General features: G+C 39.7%; 1 non-coding gene across 1 annotated transcript; it reads left to right on the plus strand.

Moving 5' to 3' along the window:
* Positions 1-1855: 1855 nt before the first annotated feature.
* Positions 1856-1962, plus strand: LOC128592272 (U6 spliceosomal RNA). The gene has a single exon (XR_008381827.1). It is a non-coding gene; the product is annotated as a U6 spliceosomal RNA (small nuclear RNA).
* Positions 1963-8611: the final 6649 nt, after the last annotated feature.

Raw genomic sequence — 8611 nt, forward strand, 5'->3', positions numbered from 1 at the left:
CTCTGGAACTATGAGAAATAAAATTTCTGTTGTTTAACCACCCTGTCTGGGGTATTTTGTTACAGCAGCCTGAGCTGACTCATACAGAATGGAAAGGCAAAATAGAAGGGAAAAAGAAAAAGATAACTAACAGTTGAGTACTTTACACCATTTTAAAGACTTAACGTAATTTCATTTAGTTTCCTACAATGACCCGGTGAGGTAATTACTATTATCACCATCCTAGTTTTATTGACAGATGAGGAAAAAAGCAAAGGAAGGCTGAATAATACATCAAACGTCTCATGGTTAATAACTGGCAGAGTCTGAATTCTTTTTTCTATTTGTTTTTAACTTCATTTTTTTTGTCTTTTAAGATTAATGAAAATATTCTTGATGTTTAATTATATGTAACCAATCATTATAATCAATCTGACAATTTTTTTAAAATTTCAGATTAATGTGCAGGTACAAATGTTAAGCTTAAATTGTTTTCACTTCTATGGTAAAGTTCAAGTTGTATTTGAGCCCTTCACTCAGGGGGGCGTGCTGAACACCCTCACATTGTGCACATTAGTTGAGATCCCGCCAATGGCCCTCCCACCTCCCTCCTCTCCTCTCCCACCTCTCCCCTCCCCCTCGCTAGACTATACTTGTGTTTTTTCTTTCCTTTGGGTGTGTAGTTGTTTATATATTGGTTTCATATTAGTACCGAGTAAATCGAGTACATTAGATACTTTTTTTCCATTCTTGAGATACTAAGATGAATGTGTTTCAACTCCATCCAGGTAAACACAAAAGATGTAAAGTCTTCATCTTTTCTTATGGCTGAATAATACAGAGTCAGAATTTGAATACAAGATAATCTGTCTCTAAAAGCTGTGTTTTTAACTGCTACTTTATACTGTTAAGAAACAAGCAACAGCAAATGAAGGCAGGAAGAGAAAGACTTGGTGGTAAGTGTTGGCTGTCTGGTACATTACACACCCAGCTATAGCATGCGGCTTTGTTGAAGACATGAAGAGGCACGTTTTACTGCATGCAATAAAGTAACATCTATGTACATTTGTACGCAGGAAGAAGAAGGTGTTTAAAAACATTTTTTCCAGCATCGTTCCATATTGAATACATATTGAATGAATTTTAAAATTGCTCATGTTCTTAATTCTTCCTACAAGGTGGCAGAACAACTTGATGATAATTAGGTCTGGCATGCTTAATTGGCCAGGTAGAGCACGTGGAATGTGGAAAAAAGATTTTCCCTGTCCAGATAGGAGTTGCTGCTCCCTTCCAAATCTATCATCAAATTCTTAGCACTCTGACTGACTAGCTGGAGGAGACAGGCCTCACTGAGCAAATTAGCTGGGGGCTGACTTTCTCCCTAGTGCCCCTCAGCTCCAGAGTAGATATGTAGAAGAGAAACAAGAAAATGTCCACAGCTGATTGAGAAATGTGAGGAAGGTCTTAGAATGGAGAGCCACTGTGCCCATTGGGGGCCCTGTGTTCAGGGAAAGAGGGCGATGTTATTGTGGAGGTTGGAGGGTGACTTGATGACATGGCAAAGCGTCAGTGGATCAGTAGCCCCAGAAGTGCCAAGGAAAGGGGGAAGGTGGGGGAAACATGGATGGGGGAGACCATGCTCCGGCTACGTCAGCCTCAGATGCTTCAGCAGCCCATGCAGTAGAGGCAGAGAACGGAGGTCAGTAAAGACGAGACGCCAGTGCACAGACCTCACTCCCAGTTCAGGAGACAGGCAAGCTTTCCCCTAGATCCAAACCCTTTCCGGTGAAAATGAGGGACGGGGAGAATATCCACACCTGAGCTCTGGAGCTTGAATGGACTAACTGAATTCTGGAGACGTTAAGAGTTAGGCAGGGTGCTCGCTTCGGCAGCACATATACTAAAATTGGAATGATACAGAGAAGATTAGCATGGCCCCTGTGCAAGGATGACACGCAAATTCGTGAAGCGTTCCATAAAAAAAAAAAAAGAGTTAGGCAGGAAGTGACTCCTTTGCCTTTATTTGGCAAGTGTTGATGAGTCTCACTTTCTGCGTTCTCTTCCCACATCCAACCCAGTGAAATAAAGAATGCACGAACTAGCTGAGCTTAGTTACGGACAAGAGGAATTTCTGCCCTTTTTAGTTTTAACTATAAAAGTAGAGCTGTTATACATCCAACACAAGCCACCTTCCTAGCAAGTATCAGTCTGCTGTATACCCTGTGACAATCTGTTTCCTTTCGTTGGCATACATTCTCTCTGATATCTGCATTGCTCAGTCTGACAGAGATTCTGGTCAGAGGAAAGAGAATATAGAAATAGTTGCCTATACTTTTCAATCATCATTTTGAAAAGGTACTGAAGTATTTCATTATGGACATGATAAAGTATTTTTTCTAAAGTGTAGTTGGAGGATACCAAATACTTAATGCATTTGTATTAATTATTGCAGCATAACGAACCACTCAAGACTAAGTGGGTGAAAACAACGATGGTTATTTATTATCTCACGGTTTCAGGGAAAAGAATTCAGAGAGGGCACAACTGGCAAGGTTGTCTACAAGGACTGAGCCTTCAGCTAGCAGACTTAAAGAAAAAGGCTGGGAGCCTCAAAGGCTGAACTTGATCCGGAGGGCACACTTCTAGGATGGCTCTCTCACATGACTGACAGGGTGCTTGCTCTATGGGGCTGCCCTGAGTGTCCTCATGGTGTGTCAGGTGGCTTACCCCCAGAGTGAATGATCCAAGGATTTAAAGGAGAAGCTGCAATAATTTTTAAGACCTATCTTCAGAAACCTCATAGCATCACTTCTGCAGCATTCTGCTTGTTACACAGATCAGCCTGATTCTGTGTGGGTTGGAGGCCAGACCAGGATATCGTATCAGTTATCTACTGCTGTTACCAATGACCTTAAAATCTAGCAGCTGAAAGCAAAACAAACATTTATTAGGTGATAGTTTCTGTGGTCGGGAAGCTAGATCGGCTTAGCTAGGCAGTTCTGGCGTGGTAACTCTCATGTAGTTGCAGTCAAGCTGTCGTCTGAAGCTGCAGTTATCTCAAGTTCTTCTTGAAGAACTGCCTCTGAGCTCACTTAGTCGTTAGGAAGCTTCAGTTCCTTGCCGCGTGGGCCTCTCCTAAGCCTGCCTGGGTGTCCTTGCGATATTCTGACTGGCTTCCCACAGAGCAGGCAATACAAAAGGAAGAAAAAGTCCCAGACAGAAGCCACAGTCTTTTAAACCTTATTTTGGAAGTGACGTACTGTATTAGTTTTCTACTGCTGCTGTGACAAATGATAACCAATTTAGTAGCTTAAACAACATCAATGTATTATCTTAACAGTTCTGGAGTCCCGAAGACCAAGATGGGTTTTGCTGAGCTCAAAGGGAGGGATTGGCAGGATTGTGTTCCTTTCAGAGACTTTTGGAAAGGAGCCATATCTTCGCCTTTTTTTTAGCTTTGAGAACAGTGATTTTCAACTGGTGTGCCATGGCACAGCCCTGAGAGGATCTAAGGTGTACTGTGAAAAATGTTAACGATCATTAACTAAATTATTTTTGAAAAAAGTTCAAGGCAGAGTATGTATATTCTTTTTTTTTTTTAACTCCTTGTTTTTTGATCAACATAATTTATGTGTGCATGGAAGTTTAACTACAGGTCTGAGTGTGCCATGAGATTAAAAAAAAAGGTTGAAAAACAGTGTTGTAGAGAATGACTGCGTTGTTTGGCTGTGGCCCATTTTGTGTCTCCAAAGCCATCAACACAGCATCTTTATAGCTCTCAGATGCTGACTCTTTTCCATATTTCCAGGACCATTTTGATTACATTGCATCTACCCAGATAATCCAGGATAAATTCCTTCTGTAAAAATCCTTAATTAAATCACATCTGAAAAATCCCTTTTGCCATGTAACTGATTCAACAGAATTCACAAGCTTAGGATGTGGGAATTAGAATGTGAACATGTTTGAGAAGCCATTATCCTGAGGTGGTGATCACTGGGATCATTTGGACACTGGCTACCATATATTTTTACATGACTATTATTTAACTTTGAAAAGTATTAATTATTGCTTTGAAATACAGTACTGAAATCAAAACCTTTCTAATTATTAACATTTTGGTTTTATCAGGGAGAATAATAATGATGATGATGAGTATCTAATATGTGCTAAGCATTTTGCATAATTCACCTCTAGTTCTGATCTCAATATTTAAAAAATCATTTTATAGATAAAGAAACAGGCTCCAATAAGCTAAATGATTTGTGTGAGTTTGTAGGGTAATATCAGACAGAGTAAGGATTTAGATCTACTTTGGTCAGATTTTGGTTCATGTGGGTTCCTGTCCCTCTTTGCCACCAACTGTCCATGCTCTGATGTAAGTAACTTCAGCGCTCACAGTCAAGGTTTACTCATTACCATTAGTTGGAATACTGACTCTTTAACTTTATGACACAATTATTCATGTAATTTATGATCAATCTATAGCGGCAATTGTGTGCAGCTAGAAGCTCATTACATTTGTGGCAGCTCAATTTATAAACTTATACAGAAGATAATTATTATATGAGAAAATGTAAGTCTTCATACATTTAAGCAACATACCATTAGTTTTGGCTATTTCAAATTAGAAGAAGAGAAATAGCCTCATATAAAGATTTTCTATGTAAATTCTAATGTGTAAGCTAAGCTACACACTGAGAAAACATAAAAAAAGATTTTCTATATTTAGGCAAATCCTCAATTTGTTGAACATCTATAACAATCCACTTTGTGAAACACCAAAGTTCTATCTAAGGGCAAGGAATAGGAATCCTTTCTGTTACCTCTTTTTTCTTCTCTTTCCTTCATCCTATTTATGAATAGAGTGTTTTTATTAACAAATATTCACCCTATTTTTCTTAATGAACCGTCTTGAATACTCTCATTGGGAGAAGACTTCTGGAGAGTTATTTTAATTTTAAAGGCCCTCTTACATTCCCACACATAATCCCATCTCCAAAGTAGTACCATAAGACTCCAGGAGATGGTACTTTGACAAATCCTGGAGGCATTGTTAAAGAGAAAGTTGTGCTCAGAGTTAACCATTTCCACATGGGCAAAAATAAAATAAAATAAAATAAGATAAAATAAAATAAAACCAATTTGCATCATAGTGGAAGGAATTAATGCTACATTTAAAAGGTAAGATGCGTCATTTAGTCCTGTGTCCCTGCATTACGAGGTGGGGAAGTACTCTGTCCAGCACATTTTAAAGAAACCTTCAACAGACAGTCTCTTCTCTTTATTCTCTTAGTCTTTGCTGATCCATTTAAAAGAAAATGTCTTCAAAAGATTTATGTTTCACTTTCATCCAGTTTTTCTTATTGATCATCACTTTCAGGCACAGATCCTTTTATTTGTACATTCATTCATTCACTCAAGAAATACAGAGTGAAGACCTACTGCCTATAAAGAACTGCATGGGATATTGGGACAAGGTCAAAGCTTCGGAGATTCATTTGGCATCACTCCCTTCCTTCAGGGCCCCAACAAGGACGGCTAATTTATAGCCTGAGCGCCATCACTGCCTTTATCCTTTGCATCCATGGCAACATTGGACTGCAGAACTCTTTCCAGCAGCACCCAAATCCTTCTTAACATGACACACAAAGCAGCTACACACTAAAATGAAGTTTGCAGAAGAAAAAATAGAATAGAAACATTCAGATGATTACCTGCTAGTGCTGTAAGCACCACTGTGTCTTTGAAAAAAGACAGAGAAACAAACCAACCATAGCTTTCATCCTCTGAGAAAGTGGGAGGCTCCGTGAGAGTACGGTTTCTCCCTGCAAAGATGGAGCTTACTGGAGCTCCCAGTAAGATGTACTCAAAAATGCTCCCCTGTAGGAGAAAGCCTTAGGCACACTGAGAGAGAGACAGACACACACAGGTGGCTTAATGCTCTAATAGTGTCACACTCAACAGGAGAGACAAGAAAGGCACCGATAAGTGAGAAGTGTCTAGAAAGTGCTGACACTTCGCTAGATCCCTTTTAAATCATTTAATCTTCTCAATGACTGTATGAGATAGGTGTTAATATCCCTTAAATAAGTTAGGTAGCTTGTTCTGATCCCACATTTGACAAGTGATTGGGGCTGAATTTTAGAACAAATCTTGGATAATACCCCAAGCCCACCTCTTTCACTACATTGAGTGGTTACCCTTATGTAAACTTTCCCAAATTAGGATGGAAAAAAAAAGTGCATGTACACACACACAGTACATCTGCTCAGGTGCTGTAGAAGCAAAATTTCAGCACTAATGCTTTTCCAGCGATGTTCTCAACATAGAAATGGGCGTACAGGATGCATTCCAGATTCACTGCTTTCTTTCAGGCTCAAATTTACAATACAAATTATTCCAGCTCTAACATTTCTATGATTTACAAAAAAACTAATCTTTGACTAAAAAGAGGCACAGTTTGTACTTGTGCCAAAATCTTCAGAGAGGTAGGGTAGTTTTAACGGCAGAAAACATATTAGTACAGAAGTCAGGTAAACTCTTCCTTACCCACTTGATAACTGGAGCTTAGACAAATCATTTAGTACATTTGGGAAAAAAAGAATAAATTAAGCCTGACTTTTCTTTCTGCATTCCTGTATCTTCTTTATTTGAAACTGGGGAAGGACAAAATTTGAGTTGCTACTAAAGGAAAGAAAACAAATCAAAACGTTCATTTATTTATTCCTTCCCTCCTCTGTCTCACTTATTCATTTGACAGGTATTAAGCCATAGCAACCTGCCAGCCACTGTAGGTGTTTTCTCATTTAATTCTTCCAGGAAGGCCATGCAAAAGGTATTTTAATTCTCATTGTATGTATGAGAAAGCAAAGGATGTGAAAGGACAAAGGATGATGGGCCTGAAAAAGATTTGGACTAGGGCCAAGAAACTCCAATTCTAGAACCACTTTTGTTACTAATTTACTTTACGGGAAGAGTTTTTTGTTCTCTGTGACTAGATGTCTCTTTTAGAAAAAAAAGAGACTTGAAACATAGAACCTTGAAGGCAACGTAAGTCCCTTTTTACTACTTGAGTTGTGGGTCCAGCTCCTACAAAGCCTTTTGCTTTATTCCCCCCCTTTACATTTAATTTATATATATATATTTTTTTTTCTTGTTTCATTTTACCATTATTGTTGCTGCTGAATTAATCTAATCTGAAGTTTTTAACTAGAGATAATAAATCTATGATATTTGGGTGGTGCCTGTGGCTCAGTGAGAGGGGCCCCATCCCCATATGCCGAGAATGGCGGGTTCAAACCCAGCCCCGGCCAAACTGCAACAAAAAAATAGCCGGGCGTTGTGGCGGGCGCCTGTAGTCCCAGCTGCTCGGGAGGCTGAGGCAAGGGAATCGTGTAAGCCCAAGAGTTAGAGGTTGCTGTGAGCCGTGTGAAGTCATGGCACTCTACCCGAGGATGGTACAGTGAGACTCTGTCTCTACAAAAAAAAAAAAATAAAATAAGTAAAAAAAATAAATAAATAAATCTATGATATTTGAGTCAGAAACCGTCTCATTAGTTGTGGACCAGAATACAAATACAATGCAGGCAGGAACGTGTCTCAGCTCCTCCTAACATACAGCAGAACCTCTGAGAGTTGACCACCCAAGGGACTACAAGGCTGGTTAACATATGGAGGTGGTCAACATAAGGAACTAGGCCTACGGTACTGATTCATACATGCAGTACATGCCCAATCTATGAAAATCAGGTCAACTTAAGGAGGTGGTCAAGGTAGGAAGGTGGTCAACTGGGAGGTCCTGCTGTATAATGCCTGATGGGAATGCCAAGTTCATCTAGTTTGGGAAACTATTCTTTTTGTCATATAAATGGCTAGATTGACAGTGGGAACCTGATACAGCAGCAGTCTCCAACCTTTTTGGCACCAGAGACTGATTTCATGGAAGATAATTTTTTCCACAGATGGGGTGGGCATTAAATTCTCCTCAGGAGAGTACAACCTCAATCCCTCAAATGCACAGTTTATACTAGACTCTGTGCTCCTGTGAGAATCTAATGTCACCACTGAAGTGACAGGAGGCCGAGCTCAAGCAGGGATGTGAATGATGGGAGCAGCTGTGGCTGCAGAAGAGGCTTTGCTCCCCCGCCAGCTGCTCATGTTCTGCCATGTGGCTCCTGACCGGCCATGGTCCTGTACTAGGCTGTGGCCCAGGGGTCAGGGACAACAGAAGTAGAGACCCATTAATAACAGTACTTCGGAAACTGTTACTGAGATTAGCATAAAGAGCAGATTTATTGAGATATAATTCAATACCATAAAATTCATGCTTTTAAAGTATGCAATTCCATGGAAATCACAGAATTTTGCATTTTCACTAGCTCATAAAGAAACCCTGTACACATTAGCAATCACTCCCCATGCCTCTTATCTCCTACCCTCAGGCAATAGCTAACTACTATCTGTTTTTGTAGATTTGCCTATTAAGGACTTTTCATAGGAATGAAATAATGTACGATGTGGTCTGTGGGAATTCACTTCCTTTACTTAGCATAATATATTTAAAGTTCATCCATGCTGGAGCAAGTATCTGTAATTCACTCCTTTTAATATGACATTGTATGGCTATACC

Source organism: Nycticebus coucang, chromosome 1 (genome assembly GCF_027406575.1).
Source record: "Nycticebus coucang isolate mNycCou1 chromosome 1, mNycCou1.pri, whole genome shotgun sequence".
NCBI lineage: Eukaryota > Metazoa > Chordata > Mammalia > Primates > Lorisidae > Nycticebus > Nycticebus coucang.